The following is a 20,719-nucleotide window of genomic DNA, read 5'->3' on the forward strand; positions in this document are numbered from 1 at the left end:
TTATTGCGCCTAGATCTATTTTCCAGGTCATCCAGCTTTGTTTGTAAATGTGTATTTTGTTTCAGCAGAAACTCAATGTTGATTTCCTCTTCTTGTATTCTATTTTCCATGTCATTCACAGCTTCTTCGATGCCTGTCATCTGGATCTTCTGTTGTTGCAGGTCCATATGTAACAAGTCTATTTGTTTTGTAGTTTTTCTATGAAAGTGTCTATTTTAGTATCCATTTTATCCATCTTAGCAGTAAGTTGCTGGACTATAATTATCAGAGACTGAAGTTCTTTCTTGATGCTGGAGTCTTGAGAATTTGTCTTACTGGAACTCATTTCAGACTGATAAACTGACAGGAAAATTTCCAAAGTAATTTCTGACAGGAATATTATTAAGATTTCCTTTCTTTTTTAGATATAGTTCAAGAACTATATAAAACAAACATATTTAGAAAGAAAATTACTTCAAAAATTAATTTTTTAAGTAATTAATTCCTGTCAATGTAATGAAATTGGTGGAGCTGAAGAAATATGCTGCTATCCTGTGTTCATCCTTGGCCATGCCCCCTGAATGAATCAGTTCTGACCAATATCCCTCATTTCTGGATTTAGAAAATATTCAGTATTAGATTTTTAGAGGGAATAATTACAGAATAAATGTAGGGGTTATAAACAACTGTTAAAATGGGTGTTATTTAGAAGTTTAATTGATATAGTATAATATTTACTGATAAAAACTAATAAAGGAAAAAAGTTGGTTATTATTTCACTTAAATAATCCATTACAACAAGCTTTATCTCCTTCATTTCAATAGGGTAGTGCATAACAGCTTGTGCCTACAATTCCTCAAGATGCAGGTTCACCACATACTGACTTCTAATGTAAAGAATGTTTGACCAGGAATAACAGGTCCCTGCCATGCAACCCCATATAAAAAGAAAAACATTTTTTTATCTAGCCTGGAAAATATTGATTTTTTTTGAAGTACGCCAACAAGGCAATTTCACCAGACTGCAATGTACAGTTGGGATATTTAATACTCCCTAAGGAGTACCTCAACCTGAGCAACTGACCTTCCCAAGGGAATATATGATTATATCCTCTACAAAAGAGCTTACAACTTTAAATTAAGATATACTTACCCATGCTACCTCTGATTAGTGTTTGCAACTGAAAACTAATCAGTGAACAAGAAATTGGAGTGTGGCTTTACCCCCAGCAGATGTTTTATTTTCAATAAGAAAACCATTCAGCTGCGATATGCACGACTTCACTTCATTCACTATCCTACTCCATTCACACCCTCATATTACCATCACTTTTATACTGCTATAATCACTCCCACTACCTGTTCTAAAGAGTTACCTTCTCTTCCTATAACAGTGACTTCCTCTCACTTCAAGTCCCCTAGCCTCTTACTTCCTCTCTATACATATTCTTCCCCAGAACTTTAAACACTCTTATCATACTAGACCCTTTAGTCAGAATCAATTTCATCTAACACTGGCAGGTTTTTTTTCTTTTTTTTTTTTATGATCCCTCTCCTCAAAAACCTGCTGAAATTGAACTCTGCCATTAAATCCTTTCAAAGACTGATAGCTTTCTCTGCTTATCTTGCTCATCTCAGGGACCGGGAAATCTAGCCCATTTTACTAACAGATTGGCCCTATTGGCAGCTATGTCTGTTGAATCCACTTTATCTTTGACCTTTGACTTATCTTGCACAACTATCTATAATTAATCTAATACAGTTAAATAATCCTGTAACTAAATCCATCCCATCTCCTATGTCCAATGGCACATTCCAATCTATAACCATCCCATCCAAATTCTGCATCTCACCCATTCCACTCTACCTCAATTATTCCACTTCTATAAATTATGTTCACAGAAAATAATGCATAATACAAAACTAACATTTGCAGAATTATCTCACATCTACAACCCAATATAATAAAAACCTCACAAAACTGTATTAACTTATCATTAAGCTGCTGTGAGCAACAGACATACATCTAAATCAAGGCCTACCTCTAAATATACAGCATTTCCTAATCACAAATACTCAACATACCCTAAACCTACAAGATCAAATCCTCAGGGTATCACTGCCAACCAGCAAAATCCCCAGGGTATCATCCCAAACCTAAATAAGAGAAAACTCCTAAGCATTCATATTTCTTAACATTGGTAGCAGTAACCAAGAAATGCTCAAGACTTGAATCCTGGCTTCAGTAGTGTAGCTTGGGCAGGATGAGAGGGAGACAATGACATCCCTAGATGTAAACACAATCCCTTTGTTTATAAGCTGTGCAATGTAGAAGGGCTTTTTTACAACAATGGACCCATGTTGGTCAAAAGTCAGGTCACTCTCCACATAAGTTCCCAAATCCTTAACAACTGGGTCAATGGCTAGGGGCGTATTGTCAATGCGGTAGTTTCCCTGGGGAACAAACAGCCATTCATCATCCCAATCACTCTTTAGTGCAATACTGGCTTTTAAAAACTGGAATTGTATTTGTGGTCAATTCTGAGTGTTGTAGGCCTCGGTGCATGGTTTACACTGCAGTGACTCCTTGCCACGGTGTATCAATCAGTTTATTACAGTTTAAAAGTAAAAGAAAATATTTTTTTTTCTAACTAAAACCCAAATGTTGTGCAGGGTATAAACTGTGGCAACTGCTTGCTACATTTGTAGCAAGCAGTCTGCTACAGTTTAAAAGAGAAAAGCTTTTTTTTAAATAAAACCCAAGCACTGTAGTGCTTTGTACAGGTTCGGTATAAACATTAGTAAATGTTTGCTACATTTGTAGTAAGCAGTTTGCAATAATTTAAAATAAGAATTTCTTTTTACTTAAATGTGAGAGATTAGGGTTGGGGCAGGGCACAGAAATGGGACCTGAATGACTGGGGCAGGAGGGAGGAGGCATTTCATACATCTGTCCACCTGCTTGGAATGGATTTTTGTCTTTTTTTTTTGAATACCTGAGTGTGTGGAGCACTGTTCCGTGGAACAAACACAGGGCGCTTCTGGATGGTTTAATTTCAAAAATCCACAAATACTGGGAATAGCAGAAACCTGGCTAAAGTACAACTACTACCATTCCCAATACATCAGTACACACTATGCTATATACCTTGACAATAGACTAAGCCAAAAACAAGGTGGATGTGTTGCAGTTCTACTCAGCAAAAATGTAACAGCTACCATTAGAAACTTAATTCTTTCTTCAGAAAGATGCAATCAAAATATAACTAGCTGTTAATGGTTCTAGAGGGTGATACCAATATTCTCCTGTGCATAGCTTATGCACCTCCCCATCCTGAGTTAACAATTTTACAACTATTCAAAGATATTTTTATTAAAGGTATACCACATAATACAGTTCTACTAGGAGATGTTAACATTAAAGTACTGCTCTATCACACCCCTCAACCACAATTTGGAGCAATTAGTCCATTAACCTACTAGATCAAACCAGATGACAGGCAATGATAGGTAAGTACTCAGATAGCCTCTGTTCTAGGCCATTTTTAACCTAGCCAGTTTGGCTTTTTGTGCCTGAATTAACCTATTCCACTTGGTTAGAGACTGGCCTTATCCATCCCAAGGTCTAACTGGGATCATACCATAGATAATATGAGGGGATTCATGCATGAAATAAAACATTTAGGAGCTGCCTCTGTCCATAGTAGAGGGGGCAGTCCTAGGGTAAATTTTCTGTTTTCTATCCATAGAACCAAGCTGCACTTAAATAAGTATTGGGATGAACTTTGTTTTATGTGGACGGGGAGTCTGTTGCACAGCAGAAGTATCCACTGTGAGATATACTTGTCTTTCCAAACCATTCTTTTGATGTTGCAGAAGAAGTTTAGATCCCTAGACTGAGTATTTCTGATGCCATTTGAGTTGTTGATGTGCAGTAGGTATATCAGTATTGGGTTTTAGGATGCCTTGTATGCCAGACACAGATTACCTCCTAGCAGTTTGTGGGATACAGAACACAGTGACAGGACTTGAGTCGGTCCATGTCGAACATGTTGGTTAGGCCTTTTATCCTTTTAGTAAAGTACCTCTGTGGCCATTCCAGTTGTTGCATGTGTTTGGACAGATATATGCCAAAGGCAGCATTACACTCAATGACTGGGCTGTGTAAAGGGAGACAATGACATCCCTAGGTCTAGACACAGTCCCTTTGTTTATAAGCTGTGTAATATAGAAGGACTTTCTTACAACACTGGATACATGTTGGTCAAAAGTCAGGTCACTTTCCACATAAGTTCCCAAATCCTGTACAACTGGGTCAACACCTAGGGGCGTATTGTCAATGTGGTACTTCCCCTGGGGCAGATGACTTCCCAAAGGATAAAATAATGCATCGTTTTGGCATTTTCTTTCAGTCCATGATTTTGGCCCCAGTTATTTATTTGGGACAAACCTTCTTGCAGGATGACCAAGTCAATCGGAGATTCAATTACAGCTCCTGGCTTGCAGTCATCTGCAAACTGTCACCCGCAGCCCTTTAGTATATATGACTTCATAATTACTAACATAAAATTGAGATGCAAAAGATTAGTATCCTAACTAATATTTTAAGTGATCACTTCCTAAGCTGTTCCTCCTGGTCCTTTAAAACCATAAAAAGCCAGCATGCATCATAACATATAGACCTCTATCTCAAAACAGCTACTAAATGCTCACCTATGCTCCATTGATAGGCCCATTATCAACAACTGCTAAGATCCATACACAGTCATAGCCCACTTCCTTTAAGTGCTGAGCCCTATACAGGACTCAGTCTTCCCAACTATAAAAAGAAGGTTAAGAGGTCAGAAATGTCCCCAACTATCATTTGAAATTAAACAGTTGCTTGAATCCGGGATTTAAGCCTGGAATGAATATAAACAGCAGACCACAAACAAGCAACTAAATGAAATATACAATAATCTCAAGAAGGAGGCTAGAATTGCTACTAACTGAGTGAAGGCCTCATTCCTCAGCTACAAACCAGTTTTGCCTCCAGCCTAAAACATTTGTGGGAAGAATTAAAATCATTAACAGACAGCATTACTGACCCCAAACAAACAGACAATCTGGCTGCCATAAATTTGACAAAGAATATAGAACTTTTTTAACAGATACTTTAAGACTTAACCAAAAATTTTTTACCATAATCTAGACTAGACTCCCCTACTAATTTTCAGGGTAACACAAGGCTCCCATAACCAGCCTTCAAAACTATGCACATCAGCAACATACAGCCATACTTTCCACTTCAGGCAACTTACTAAAAGAAATCAAAAAAGGTCTTCTCAATTTAAATGACAAGCTGTCTAAACTTCACCCCATACCTAAAGATGTCAGTACCTCTCATAGCAAAGCCAGCTACATACATCTTCAACCCCTCCCCAAGAAATCTATACCTAAGTAATGCTATAATTATTGACCCATAGCTAAACTGTATCCAATAACAAAAATTATTTGAAATGCTATTATACAAACAACTTTGGGAACACCTAAATAAATAAATATAGCTTTCTATGTGACAAAAAACATGGTTTTAGAAATTATTTCAGTACCATAACAACACTATTCAGCCAATGACACAATCTTTAACAGCATGAAGGATTCCAAAACAGGGGGACATTTCTTTGATATGAGAAGAGCATTCAAAATAGTAAACCATAACTTACTATTCTATAAGCTTAGTAAAGTCAACCTTGGTTTGACTACTTTAAGATGGTCTGCAACTCATCTCCAAAACAAACTCTTTCATGTCTGCACAAGAAATTATCTAGCTACCCACAGTTCCAGTAATTAGGAGTACTGCAAGGATCAATTCTAGAAACTCTACTGCTCTCCATATTCATGAATGATATAGCCACTGACCCATCCCATCTCTTCTTAGTCCTACATGCAGATGATATTTTACTGGCAGAATCATGTTAAGATCATCTTCCTACAACATACACTACATTCCAGTTTTACAGAATTATGTCACTGGACTAAGACAAATATGCTCCTAATCAACCCTAGAAAATCATGCCTTTGGCACGTCACAATGACTTCTAAACACTTTGCATCCTACAAATTATAGATAAAGATGGGAACCAACTACATGACAGAGCAAAGCTACCTAGGAATAAAAATGGATGCTACTTTTTTATTATCAAAGCATACAGACAATATTATCAACTACACACCACACCACCTTAAACTTTAAGATCTCACATCTCTTTATCCCCTCAACCTGTAGAGTTATAGCCAAAAACATGCTTATCCCAAAGATGGACTAGGGACATCCTCTGATAGCTTTAAAGTCATGCTGAAACACATATATAATACAAATTATGACTAATAAAATCCATAGACTTACTACTCACTGAACCTTACACACATCATTGACAAATTCTAGACCACACTAGCTGGCTTCTTGTTAATGAAACAGCAACATTCCTCCTAAGATCACAAATTTACAAACCATTAAATTTATGGCACTGTGCCCCTTTAAATCAAAATTATAAGTCAAACAAGCAAACTACACACTGACGGATAGGCATGAAGAGCCCTTATATCTCATTAGACTGCATTTCAAAACCTGCATGGGGAAACAGCCTTTTGTAAGCAGGGCCCTGCAGTATGGAAATGGTTCCCAACAGAAGTTAGCCAACAAGATACATTGGACTTATTGAAAAGTAAATTAAAAGATCACCTGTTTAAGAACAACACATGCTCATGCTCTTGAGATGATGGTTAGCATTGCATGTTATGTAAAAAATTCATATCTATAAAAATAGATATCTATAAATATTCACCTACTGTTGACTGTCGATCTTAATTGTGCATACTGTAAATGACTACCCAAATGTATGCTCATGTTGTAAAGATATATCAAATGCATTAAGACGAAACCAACACTCTGTAGTTGATTATCTATAACTGTATGGACAGCAAAATAATTTTACATGTTGTGAAAAGCTTATCAAATATATTGTCATTATTGTGTCAACATGCTTAATCTATGTACACCTGTATGTTCTGAATGCATTACTTTGTCTAGGTCGTGGCTGAAAAGGGTCAGCTGACCAGTTCACTTATTTAGTCATCAAACTGAAAATAAATATGTACAAGCAATAAATTGTTATAACTGGACCTTCAATGCTGACAGGCCATTAAGAAAGCAGATGCCTTATTAAAAAAAAAAATAATATTTTGAAACTATGGCTACTATGTCTAGAACCACACACCAACAGTACATTAAAAATGTTAGAACTTTTAGCAGTAAACTGGTTTAAAAGAGCACTTCCTCATAATACAAGAAAATATGTAATCTCAATGACTCTGATAAACTATTAACTTTATTACAATGCTTATTAGTTAATGACACAATGTGCTTCTCTTCTGTAAAAACAAAAAGCAGCAAACAATGTGTTAATTTATCTCAAATGTGGTGGAAGAGATCACAGTGATAAGTTCTGTGCTACTAATACTGAAGAGTATGCTAGTAACAGAAATGTAAAAACTGAAATGCATGCTACTAATAATATTTCTCTACAGTGTAAGAAGACTATAGCTAGAATAATTAGTCAGCCATATGTCACTGCATTAGAACTAAGCTGGTAAAGCGCACTGTAGTTACAGAGGTAAGGGACATTCAAGGTCTGTTAAATTTCAGAAGTATGATTATCTTTAATGGTCCCCAGGTATGTAAACACAAGATTAGTAACAGCCAAAAAGTAGAGGAAATATGCATTCATGATTAACAGAAAAGAATATCCCTTCATGGATTCCCTTTAAAACAGCGAATGACCATAACATCGACTTGCAGAACGGCGAGCCAAAAAACGTGAAACTTTACATTAACGAATATTCACATCATCGTAAGTTTTCACCACAAAAATTGGCCAAAATAGTGAACATTGCCCTTTTGTCCAATGTAGTGTGATCTTGGGCTTGGTATATTTAGTTGGGGGGTGAGGGGTGCAGCCCCCCACTTGGGTGAGTTTTATTTGCTTCAGTTTGTTTTTTATTTCTTGTTGGCCAAGTGTTTACTTACATGGTGAAAACTTACAATGATGTCAACATTCAATAATTTAAAGTTTTGTGTTTTTTGTCTCACTGTTCTTCAAGTCAAAATTATGGTAATTCACTATTTTAAAGTAGATTCCCTTTCACACATGTTGAAATATGAACAGTTTTGAGAAAACCATTACATTGGGTGACTTCAACAATATAATATTAGGAAAATACTGACATGTGAGAGGAAGGAGAATAAACAGATACAGTGCAGCAGACTGATATACTTAAAGAAGTAGAACGACAGCAAAAAACACGCATTCAGTGTAGGAATGGGGAGGACAGAAAGACAGCAAGAGTGCAACATGCCTGTAGAAGTTCAGAATCAAAGCCAGGAGAAGGCAGTCAGCATAAAAACTACAAACAGGGCTAAAACTGTGTTGTGGTTAGGCAATAAAAGGCTTCCTACTGAAAAGTCGGCACTCAAAATGCAGCACATGGGAAAAAAATCTAAAATGCAGGAAAAGAGTGAATCTCAAACATTTCTCTTCTCCTTTAAACTTCTTTTTTGAGGGGCCAAGTCCCTCCTGCATCACAGATGTGGAAGACAAGGCCCCCTCAACATACATTAAGTCTGAGCTCACCATATCATGGAGAAAAGGGAATATTCTGGGAAATGGTCATCTCTGAATTAGTATATGTAAGTTGCATTTTTGACTGTTCGTTCTCAGTGTTTCAGGACTCACTCTAGAGGATCCTGATATTTCAAATGGTTACGCAATAAAAAGGATTGTGTATGTTATCAGAAGCTCACCTTAATGATAGAACTGAAATCTAAAACTTTAAGTGATGTCAGTACAGGAAATGTGGATGAACTGAGAGAAAACTCTGTAGCAAATAAGTAAGAGAAGAGATGTCCATTCACAGCAGGGTAGAGGTACTGCCATGTTAAATGAAGAACATTCAAGATACTCATACAGACTGCAGAGATAATACAGCAGGTGAGGTTTGTCTAAAGCTATCCTTCACAACAGAAGACATGGAAGAAGCTCCACTGAAAGTGTTTTGGGGGAAGGAAGCTACACCTTGCACCTTGTAGCAAGTTACTGAAGAATGTAACCCTAAGGCTGTGTACTTTAAATAATGAAGTAGGGTAAGAGAGAACATAACTATGGAGTACTGGAAGTTAGTCAAGATGTTTCTATTACTTCTTACTTCTATGCTGAATTAAAAGATGATCTCTTATACAAAGTAAAGAAAGGGAAAAAATTCTATGTCAGTTGCTAGCCAAACGTACAGGATACTAATGATGAAGCTAGCCTAAAGTCAAGTGTTGGAAGGTCACCTGAGAATTGACAAAACCAAGGCAAAGGTAGTAGCCAGATTTTACTGGTCAGGCACAATGAAGGGATAGAAAATCTCTATGCTTCTTGTCAAGAATACCAGAAGACTACACACCCAACGTGCTATAAAAGTCCCTATATCCCAATGCCCATCATAGAATGTGTTGGTATGTACACTGGGGTCCATTAGCAGAACTATAGCAATGGGTTTCAGAACATACTAGTAATAATGGACTATGCTACAAAATTTCCAAAAGCAGTGCAAGTATGGAAAACATAGGCTACGGCTATTGCTTGTACTGAAAGGTAAATGGGTGGCAATAGTTGTGGGTACCCATAAAGAAATATGTACTAACCAAACCATCACTCGCAAACTGGACACACACTGTCAAAAGTGGGTGACTCCACATCAACCAGCAGAACTGTCACTGGTGGGATGCCACCAGGGGTCAGTGTTGGGCCCCCTACTGTTTGTTATATACTTTTCAGTAGTTCAAGCCAAAACTAAGGGGTTGTGGCTGACCAAGTTTGCGAATGACTGCAAACTAGATGCAATTATTGAATCCCCAAATGATGTAAGCATACTTTAGGAGTGTTACATAGACCATCAACTGGTGTCTTAGTCATAGGTTCATAGGTAGGTACTAGGCTATTGGCCCTAGGGCCTATATAAGCCTAGCCAAAAAGGTACCCTGGCTTTCGCCACCCAAGAAAATTATTTTCCTGTGCCCCAGTCGAGCAGAGCCACAGAAGTGATCCACGGGGTGAATTTCCTACTTCCCATCCAATCATCAAGATTTTTCTTGAAGAGTGCTAATGAGGAGCTCTGTTTGACATAGCTAGGTAGTCTGTTCCAGAGTATTGAAAGTCTCTGGGACAGGAATCTATCCCTCCAGCATGTTCTGTTTATTGTGGTGACAAGGTTTAGGTCCCTAAAGCGTGTAGTTCGGAGGGATTGGGGTTTCTTTAAGTGGTAGAAGATACAAACACTGCTCAGGATAAAGCACCCTCATGAAGCAAAATACAAAATCCAACACATCCAAAACTTCAAGGGCACAACACAACAATCAAAGCTGTCCTCTTCACTAAAACAGCTTTATTCCAAAAGATATGAAACAGTCAAAAAGAGTACAGACGGCCAGTAAGCACTTTCACGTTGTAGTAAACACTTCTTCAGGCTTTCAGCTGCCAAATTTACAAAGTCAAAGTTTATATAATCAAGGAGCCAATCATCTATTGCTACCTCACTCAACTGATTAAATACGTGCATAAATTAATTAAAGCAACATAACTAAGATTTCTAAAATCCAAAAATATGCATTATACGATGCATATATACAATGCATATATCTATACATCTAAATATATAAAAAGTTATCTATATGTGTGTGTATATATATATATATATATATATACTTCAATAAATTACATATAAAAACATGCAAATATAAAAACAATGTGAACTAAGCAGCCTGCATGACTTGAATTGATATGTAAATAGTGCAAAAATGCTTCTATGGCTTTCTGTCATTTGAAAAAAACAAAAAATCATACATATTTAAACATCTAGTTGTATATAAAAAATAATATCTATGATTTCAATGACCCAGATAAACTACATATAAAAACATATAAGTGCTATGGTAATGACTATGCTAAAAAACTTTTTAAGAAACTACATGACTTCAATCAATGTATAAGCGGTCTGTCTTTCAAAAAGGGCTTCAATGACATCCTATCATTTAACCCATGTAATCTATCAGCTTGTAATCTCAAAATCCATCTGGCCTCTTGTTTTTCTGTGTGATTCCTGTCATCAGCTAGCCTCACGGTTTTGTGTATTAGTTCTACAACTGTGAAACGACATTTGTGAGTGGTACCATTCTGTATAACGTGCCTAGCTAGGGCACTGCTCTCATCCTCTTTATTTATTGCGTATATCTGTCCCCTAATGCGTTCTCTTAGTGTCCTGTTAGTTTTACCAACAGAGAAAGAACTACATTTTTGTCAGACTGCTAAATACACTACGTCTCTTGTCTTACAGTCGGCATATAGTCTAAAAGTAAATTTATATTTAGCGTCAGGGTGAAGGAACACATTGGATCCAGATGCAGAATGACAATGATTGCATGTCCTACAAGGAAATGTACCTTCTCTGGCTGATCTGACTCTTTCTACTCTGTTATTATCAAAGCAGAGTAGCCTTTTCAGAGACTAGGTGTTCTTATATGTAAAATGTGGTGTATCTCCTACTGTTGCCCTAACTTTCTGATCTAAGGTTAGAATATGCCAATTATTATAAATACTTTCTTGAATCTTCGTATTGTTGCTGGTATATGGTAACACAAGGTTCCTAAATTTCCCATTAGGTTTATTAGATGCTTTCTCATTTCTATTACTCATTCTGCTAATAAAAGGTTTTCCAATACTGTTTCTTCAGATCACGTCTGTGTTGTGAGCATTTGAAATTACATGATTCTTATAACCTCTCTGTTTAAATTCATTCTGCAATTCATCCAGCTTCATCTTAAATGCTTCATCATCACTAGTAAGCCTAGAAATTCTTAAAGTTTGACCTTTCGCTATAGTCTGATAAATATGGGGAGCTGCATGCTTGTTCGATGTAGTATTGCATTCTTCCTGCATTCTTTCCTAAAAAGTTCTGTATGTAACGTCCCATCAAATTTAGACTCTCTCATATCCAAATACTCTATCATCTCCTTTGACCAGCTGCCTGTGAATTTCAGAAAGGTAGTGGTCCCGTTTAGGTATTCAATAAATTCTCTTAGATTATCCTCATCATCTCCCCAAATTAAAAAGACATCATCAACAAAATGCTTATAATATTTAATTCTCGTACTATAGTGTGTATTCTGTGTTTTATATATGTGTCCTCCCAATATACCATGACCAGATTTGCATACGAGTTAGCACAAGGAGTCCCCATCACTACACCTTTTTGTTGTAGAAAATATGTCTTATCAAATAGGAACACATTATTTTTTAAAATCATGTCTACTAACATCGCGCATCTAATTATCAAATCTCTAGGCATGTCATGTTTTATCAGAAACAGTCTCATATATTAAATTCCTACATCATTAGGTATACGCGTAAATAAAGAGGTGACATCTAAAGTCACCAAAAATCAAAAGATATTTCATGCTCTCGTAATGTGTATTCTCTTAGAGTTTCAAGAAAGTGTTGAGTGTCTTTTATAACTGTATCAGTTCTTTCAACTGTCTGTCTGAGGTGTTTTTCAACATAAATTAATGCTGATTCTGTCAGCCAGCCTTTGCTGGCTACAATTGGTCTCATGTCAGGATTCAACAGATTCTTGTGTACCTTAGGTAGACCCCCTTATTGTAGGGACTAACAGTTTCTCAATCAATATATATTTGTATAGTTCAAAATCTATTACATTACATTAAACATGTCATATAAATCACTCTGCACATCTCTTATAATTTTATGTAAACGTGTAGTATTCAGAGGTAGATATGCTTCTAAATCTCTTAACATCTCATTCACTTTATTCATGTAGAAATGTGTATCCATTATTACGATTGCACCACCTTTATCGGCTGGTTTAATCACACTCTCATCATAATTCTCCAAACTCTTGAGAGCTTCACATTCTAATGCACTTATATTGTAGAAATCTTTTTTATCAGCCTTTTTTATTAAATCTAACAAATCTCTCTCACAGGCCCTTTCAAATGTTTCTAACAAAGGATGTGATGGGGGTACATAAGTGGAAGGTTTCCTAAAACATCCCTCAATATTAGTAGTATTCTCACCAAATAACATATTTAGGCTTACCTTTCTAGTAAACATTTTAATGTCCAACAATAGGTCTATATAATCAGCATTTCTCGTGGGTATAAACGATAGTCCTTTGTTAAGAAGTTTGGTTTCCACTTCACTCAAGTGGCAATTGGAAATGTTAATTATTAAACTCGATTCACTGGTCGCAGAATCTTCTTCTGAAATTCCAGCCGTTCTTCTGACATCTTGTGTATTAGTCACACTCATCGAAACAGCTTGTGCATCTGCTGGTTCACTAGGGCATGTAACTATTCCCTCTGTCTCATCTCTTTCAACGGCATCTGTTCTATTATTTACTGCCGTATGACATTCATCTGTTGCTGGTGTTTGGATAGTGTTAGTGGGTTGGGTTGAATCCCTGATTCTGACTCGCTCTCGTGACCACGAGAAGACATTCCCCTTCTGGAAGTCTGAATAGTCTCGCTCAAGCTTCATACCCTAATCTGCTTACGAAGTGGCAACAGCTGAATACTGACACCAGTTTTTCATATATGCGGCTGCTCATAGAGCAATACATTGAGATTGAGAACATGCTGTCAGAGGAAGCAGTCACAATACAGCGTGAATTAACAAATATGATTTCAATAGCTGAAATGAATGACTTCTTAGCAGAAATAAGTACATGCTTGAGTTGATTGACAACAAGCTAATGCAAACTAAAAAGAATAAGCTTGAGAGAGACTATTCAGACTTTCAGAAGGGGAATGTCTTCTTGTGGCCACGAGAGCCAGTCAGAATCAGGGATTCTACCCAACCCACTAACACTAACCAAACACCAGCAACAGATGAATGTCATACGGCAGTAAATAATAGAACAGATGCCATTGAAGGAGATGAGACAGAGGGAATAGTTACATGTCCCAGTGAACCAGCAGATGCACAAGCTGTTTCGATGAGTGTGACTAATACACATGATGTATGGAGAAAGAAACCTGTCTCTTGTGAGACAACTACAACACCTAATGATGAAACATTGTTTTTTCCTTTTCCACTACCATTCAAGGAATTTCAGAAACCAGGATGGAGCCCACAATTGACGGTCAAGAAGCGCAGGTCGTCAGAAGAACGTCTGAAATTTCAGAAGAAGATTCTGCGACCAGTGAATCAAGTTTAATAATTAACTTTTCCAATTACCACTTGAGTGAAGTGGAAACCAGACTTCTTAACAAAGGACTATCGTTTATACCCACGAGAAATGCTGATTATATAGACCTATTGTTGGACATTAAAATGTTTACTAGAAAGGTAAGCCTAAATATGTTATTTGGTGAGAATACTACTAATATTGAGGGATGTTTTAGGAAACCTTCCACTTACGTACCCCCATCACATCCTTTGTTAGAAACATTTGAAAGGGCCTGTGAGAGAGATTTGTTAGATTTAATAAAAAAGGCTGATAAAAAAAGATTTTTACAATATAAGTGCATTAGAATGTGAAGCTCTCAAGAGTTTGGAGAATTATGATGAGATTGTGATTAAACCAGCCGATACAGGTGGTGCAATCGTAATAATGGATACACATTTCTACATGAATAAAGTGAATGAGATGTTAAGAGATTTAGATGCATATCTACCTCTGAATACTACACGTTTACATAAAATTATAAGAGATGTGCAGAGTGATTTATATGACATCTTTAATGTAATGTAATAGATTTTGAACTATACAAATATATATTGATTGAGAAACTGTTAGTCCCTACAATAAGGGGTCTACCTAAGGTACACAAGAATCTGTTGAATCCTGACATGAGACCAATTGTAGCCAGCAAAGGCTGGCTGACAGAATCAGCATTAATTTATGTTGAAAAACACCTCAGACAGACAGTTGAAAGAACTGATACAGTTATAAAAGACACTCAACACTTTCTTGAAACTCTAAGAGAATGCACATTACGAGAGCATGAAATATCTTCTGATTTTTTGGTGACTTCGGATGTCACCTCTTTATTTACGAGTATACCTAATGATATAGGAATTGAATATATGAGATTGTTTCTGATAAAACATGGCATGCCTAGAGATTTGATAATTAGATGCGCGATGTTAGTAGACATGATTTAAAAAAATAATGTGTTCCTATTTGATAAGACATATTTTCTACAACAAAAAGGTGTAGCGATGGGGACTCCTTGTGCTAACTCGTATGCAAATCTGGTCATGGTATATTGGGAGGACACATATATAATGCAGAATACACACTATAGTACGAGAATTAAATATTATAAGCGTTTTGTTGAAGATGTCTTTTTAATTTGGGGAGATGAGGATAATCTAAGAGAATTTATTGAATACCTAAATGGGACCATTACCTTTCTGAAATTCACAGGCAGCTGGTCAAAGGAGACGATAGAGTATTTGGATATGAGAGAGTCTAAATTTGGTGGGACGTTACATACAGAACTTTTTAGGAAAGAATGCAGGAAGAATGCAATACTACATCGAACAAGCATTCAGCCCCCCATATTTATCAGACTATAGTGAAAGGTCAAACTTTAAGAATTTCTAGGCTTACTAGTGATGATGAAGCATTTAAGATGAAGCTGGATGAATTGCAGAATGAATTTAAAGAGAGAGGTTATAAGAATCATGAAATTTCAAATGCTCACAACACAGACGTGATCTGAAGAAACAGTATTGGAAAACCTTTTATTAGAAGAATGAGTAATAGAAATGAGAAAGCATCTAATAAACCTAATGGGAAATTTAGGAACCTTGTGTTACCATATACCAGCAACAATACGAAGATTCAAGAAAGTATTTATAATAACTGGCATATTCTAACCTTAGATCAGAAAGTTAGGGCAACAGTAGGAGATACACCACATTTTACATATAAGAACACCTAGTCTCTGAAAAGGCTACTCTGCTTTGATAATAACAGAGTAGAAAGAGTCAGATCAGCCAGAGAAGGTACATTTCCTTGTAGGACATGCAATCATTGTCATTCTGCATCTGGATCCAATGTGTTCCTTCACCCTGACGCTAAATATAAATTTACTTTTAGACTATATGCCGACTGTAAGACAAGAGACGTAGTGTATTTAGCAGTCTGACAAAAATGTAGTTCATTCTCTGTTGGTAAAACTAACAGGACACTAAGAGAACGCATTAGGGGACAGATATACACAATAAATAAAGAGGATGAGAGCAGTGCCCTAGCTAGGCACGTTATACAGAATGGTACCACTCACAAATGTCGTTTCACAGTTGTAGAACTAATACACAAAACCGTGAGGCTAGCTGATGACAGGAATCACACAGAAAAACAAGAGGCCAGATGGATTTTGAGATTACAAGCTGATAGATTACATGGGTTAAATGATAGGATGTCATTGAAGCCCTTTTTGAAAGGCAGACCGCTTATACATTGATTGAAGTCATGTAGTTTCTTAAAAAGTTTTTTTAGCATAGTCATTACCATAGCACTTATATGTTTTTATATGTAGTTTATCTGGGTCATTGAAATCATATATATTATTTTTTATATACGACTAGATGTTTAAATATGTATGATTTTTGTTTTTTCAAATGACAGAAAGCCATAAAAAGGATTTTTGCACTATTTACATATCAATTCAAATCATGCGGGCTGCTTAGCTCACATTGTTTTTATATTTGCATGTTTTTATATGTAATTTATTGAAGTATTTATATATATATGTATATATATATATATATATATATATATATATATATATATATATATGGATCTACCTTAGTAGATCGACATGTTAAAAGAGCGAACACGAATTAACCGACGCCAGAAGATCGCAAGTCACTTCACCGACGCCAGAAGATCGACAAGGCAGAAGACCGACGGAGGAAGACACCGACGCGGAGAACACTGTGATGGGGAATGGATGTGTAAGTATGCGGTAGTGACGGACGATAGGGTGCGAGTAAGGTAAGTGTGCGATGTTGGTGGTCTGTAGGAGTAGGGGTGGGATAAGTGAGTTAGGGTTAGGGCACGGGTTAGGTAAGGGTGCGAGTAAGGTAAGTGTTCGATGTTGGTGGTCTGTAGGGGTAGGGGTGGGATAAGTGAGTTAGGGTTAGGGATCAGGTTATGTCAGTGTGCGATAGTGACGGACCTTAGGGTAAGGGTTTGGGTTAGGGTTGTAGATAGTTGTGTATGTATGGGTTAGTGTTCGTTTGTAAGGATTTTGGTGTGCTTGTGTTGTGTGTATGGGTTTTGGATAGGAGATTTGTTTTGTTTGTTGGTATGATGTGTCGGGTGTGTGCGATGTCGTGTTTGTGCACTGTCGATCTTCTGGCGTCGGTGAAGTGACTTGCGATCTTCTGGCGTCGGTTAATTCATGTTTGCTCTTTTAACATGTCGATCTACTAAGGTAGATCTATATATATATATATATATATATATATATATATATATATATATATATATATATATATATGATAACTTTTTATGTATTTAGAAGTATAGATATATGCATTGTTTATATGCATCGTATAATGCATATTTTTGGACTTTAGAAATCTTAGTTATGTTGCTTTAATTAATTTATGCATGTATTTAATCAATTGAGTGAGGTAGCACTAGATGATTGACTCCTTGATTATATAAACTCTGACTTTGTAAAGCTGGCAGTTGAAAGTCTGAAGAAGCGTTTACTACAACGTGAAAGCGCTTACTGGCCGTTTGGACTCTTTTTGACTGTTTCATATCTTTTGGAATAAAGCTGTTTTAGTGAAGAGGTCGGCTCCGATTGTCATGTTGTGCCCTTGAAGTTTTGGATGTGTTGGATTTCTTTAAGTGGAGCATGTCCAACAGCTCTGGGTTTGACATAGCTTTGTATGTTAGGCAGAGATCGCCTCTGAGTAAGCGATATACGACTGAGTAAAGCTGGAGTTTTTGGAGACGGTCTGCGTAGGGTATCTGTTTGAGGCCAGTAATCCTCTTTGTGAGGTATTTCTGTGGCTTCTCCAGTTGTTGTAGATGTCTTGTGAGGTACATACCAAAAGGGGCGCTGTACTCTATAATGGGTCTAATGAGTGATGAGTAGGGGGGAACAATTACTTCTTTTTTTCTGGATGAGAAACCTTTTGTGATGAGGTGTGCCACATAAAAGGATTTCCTGACCACTGTGGCAATGTGATTATCAAAGGAGAGACTACTGTCCACCTGTGTCCCAAGGTCTCTTATCACACGTTTGGTGTTAAAAAGACTACCACCTATGTGGTAGTTCAATGGTACAGAGTTTTTACCAAAGGGGATGACAATGCACTTTTTGGCATTGAGCTTCAGGCCATGGCTTTGACACCAGGCATCTGTCTCAGTGAGGCCCTTTTGTAGGATGTCCACATTGTTAGGAGTTTCAATTATGGCTCCCAGTTTGCAGTTATCTGCAAACTTCATTAGCCAAAGATCTTCTGTGTTAGCCTGTACTTCAGAGAAGTATATACCAAACAGGAGAGGACCCAGGACTGAACCCTGTGGTACTCCACTTGTCACTGGTCTGAAGTCAGATTTGGAGTCTGCTACTTTCACAGTGTGGGTTCTGTCCATGCACAAGTTGGCAACCCATCTTGTGACATAGGGATTTATACCTAGTTTAGTGAGTTTATCTATAATTCCAGAGTGGTGGATGGTATCGAAAGCCTTGGCGAGATCTAGATAGGCTGTGTGAACCACCTTACCCTCAGCTATGGCTTTGGTGACTGCTTCAAAGAAGTCTATCAGGTTTGGGAGACATGATCTGCCTTTTACAAACCCGAACTGGGTGGGATCCAGAGTTTGGAGATTACCAATGTCTTTGTTTATGAGTTCCATGATGATACATTCCATGGCCTTGCAGACCAAGCTCGTCAGGCTAATGGGGCGGTAGTTCCTGAGGTCCATCATGGCGTCCCCTTTGTGGAGTGGGATAACTGTCACAGAGCGCCATTCAGTGGGCACAAAGCCTGAGGTGAGGCTATGATTGAACATGGTACTTAGGTGGGGTGCCAGTTCGTTCTGTAGTTCGTGTAGAATGCAGCCTGGGATATTGTCAGGTCCCATGGATGCTGTGTTCTTGGCTTTGGAGAGTGTATTTTTGACCTGTGCAGCCGTGATTACAGGAACTTTGCATTCTTCCGGTATAGAGATGGGCCCTCTAGGGGGTGAGAGGGGGGTAAAGTTAGCACTGAACCTATCTGCCAGGATGCTGGCAATATCAGTTGGTTCTGTATATTTAATGCCATTGTGCTGTAACTCAGAGCAGATCTGAGTGCTGCCATTGAGATTCTAGACATAACTATAGAGTGCTTTGTGGTTGTCTTTAGAGTCAGTGGCAATTTTGTTTTCGTAATTAGCTTTGGAGGATTTTATGAGGGATCTCAGCTTCTTACTGAGGCTGACCAGGGAGCTCCTCCAGTCATGGGATTTTTTGCAACAGTTTCTTTCTTCTGTTGTAGAGTTTGTTTATGGCAGAGGACCACCAGATTGGCTTCCTTTTTTTGAAGGATAGCATCTTGGTTCTGTTAGAGATAGCATGATCCATGCACTCGTGTAAATGCTTATAAAGTGCATTTGTGTAGGATTCAGCAGTTGTACCTCTATTGTCCGTCTGCATGGGTGTCATGAAGTTTGACACTTCTGTCTTAAGAAGGGTGAAGTTGGCTTTGGAGAAGCTTTTTACAGTGGTTTCCCTAAAGGGTGGTGGGGTGGGATGTGGATGTCTAGGGTGATTAGCTTGTGGTTGGATCTGACCAATGAGGAATTGACCTCTGGTGTGGAACACCAGTCGCCCATGTTGATAATAACCAGGTCTAGGACATTGCTGCCCCTGGTGGGGGTGTGAATAAGTTGATCCAAGGCATTGGAATTTATGAATTCCAGAAAACTTTGAGCAAAAGAGTTGGTACATGAGTAGTTTTACCAGTTAATGGTGGGGTAGTTAAAATCGCCCGTTATTAGGGTGTTGGGTTGTACCCTAATATTTTCCAGTGTATCAAGAAATGAGGAGTGGGAATCCTGGGGCATGGTGGGCAGTCTGTAGCAAGGTACAATTTGGATTGCGGTCTTGCCCAGAGTTAGTTGCACTTGGATAATCTTGGATGCATTATGCTGTGCAACTAGCCTGGAGGTGTGGATATCCTTAATGAATATGGACACGCCTCCGCCTTTAGTGCTTCGGTCTGGGTTAGGTGGCCGAAAGGTGTGGTATGAATTATAACAGTTACAAAAATGGTTCTTTGACTGGATAAACAATCGGTATTCACCTCAAAGCATAAAATAAAAAAAAAGAATATAACGAACTGACCACGGCTGATAACAAAAATAGTAAAATAGTAAAAGTTTAATTGAAAAAGCACTTTCGCAATAAATAACACATCGCTTCCTCAGACTCTAAATTGACACATAAATCTCTCTGCATTTAAATCATACAATATCCAATCATATGGCTTTTCATTCATGACATCATAAAATTCAATACAAAACTTCTTTAAAAAACAACAGTTAAACTGTGCTTGAATGACAACTACATAAAAAACTTCCTACTATACACGTAAAACCATATTTGTGTTCAGTGCTTAAGCGG

The sequence above is a fragment of the Protopterus annectens genome, chromosome 4.part0, assembly GCF_019279795.1.
Source record: "Protopterus annectens isolate FY-2018-M chromosome 4.part0, PAN1.0, whole genome shotgun sequence".
NCBI lineage: Eukaryota > Metazoa > Chordata > Ceratodontiformes > Protopteridae > Protopterus > Protopterus annectens.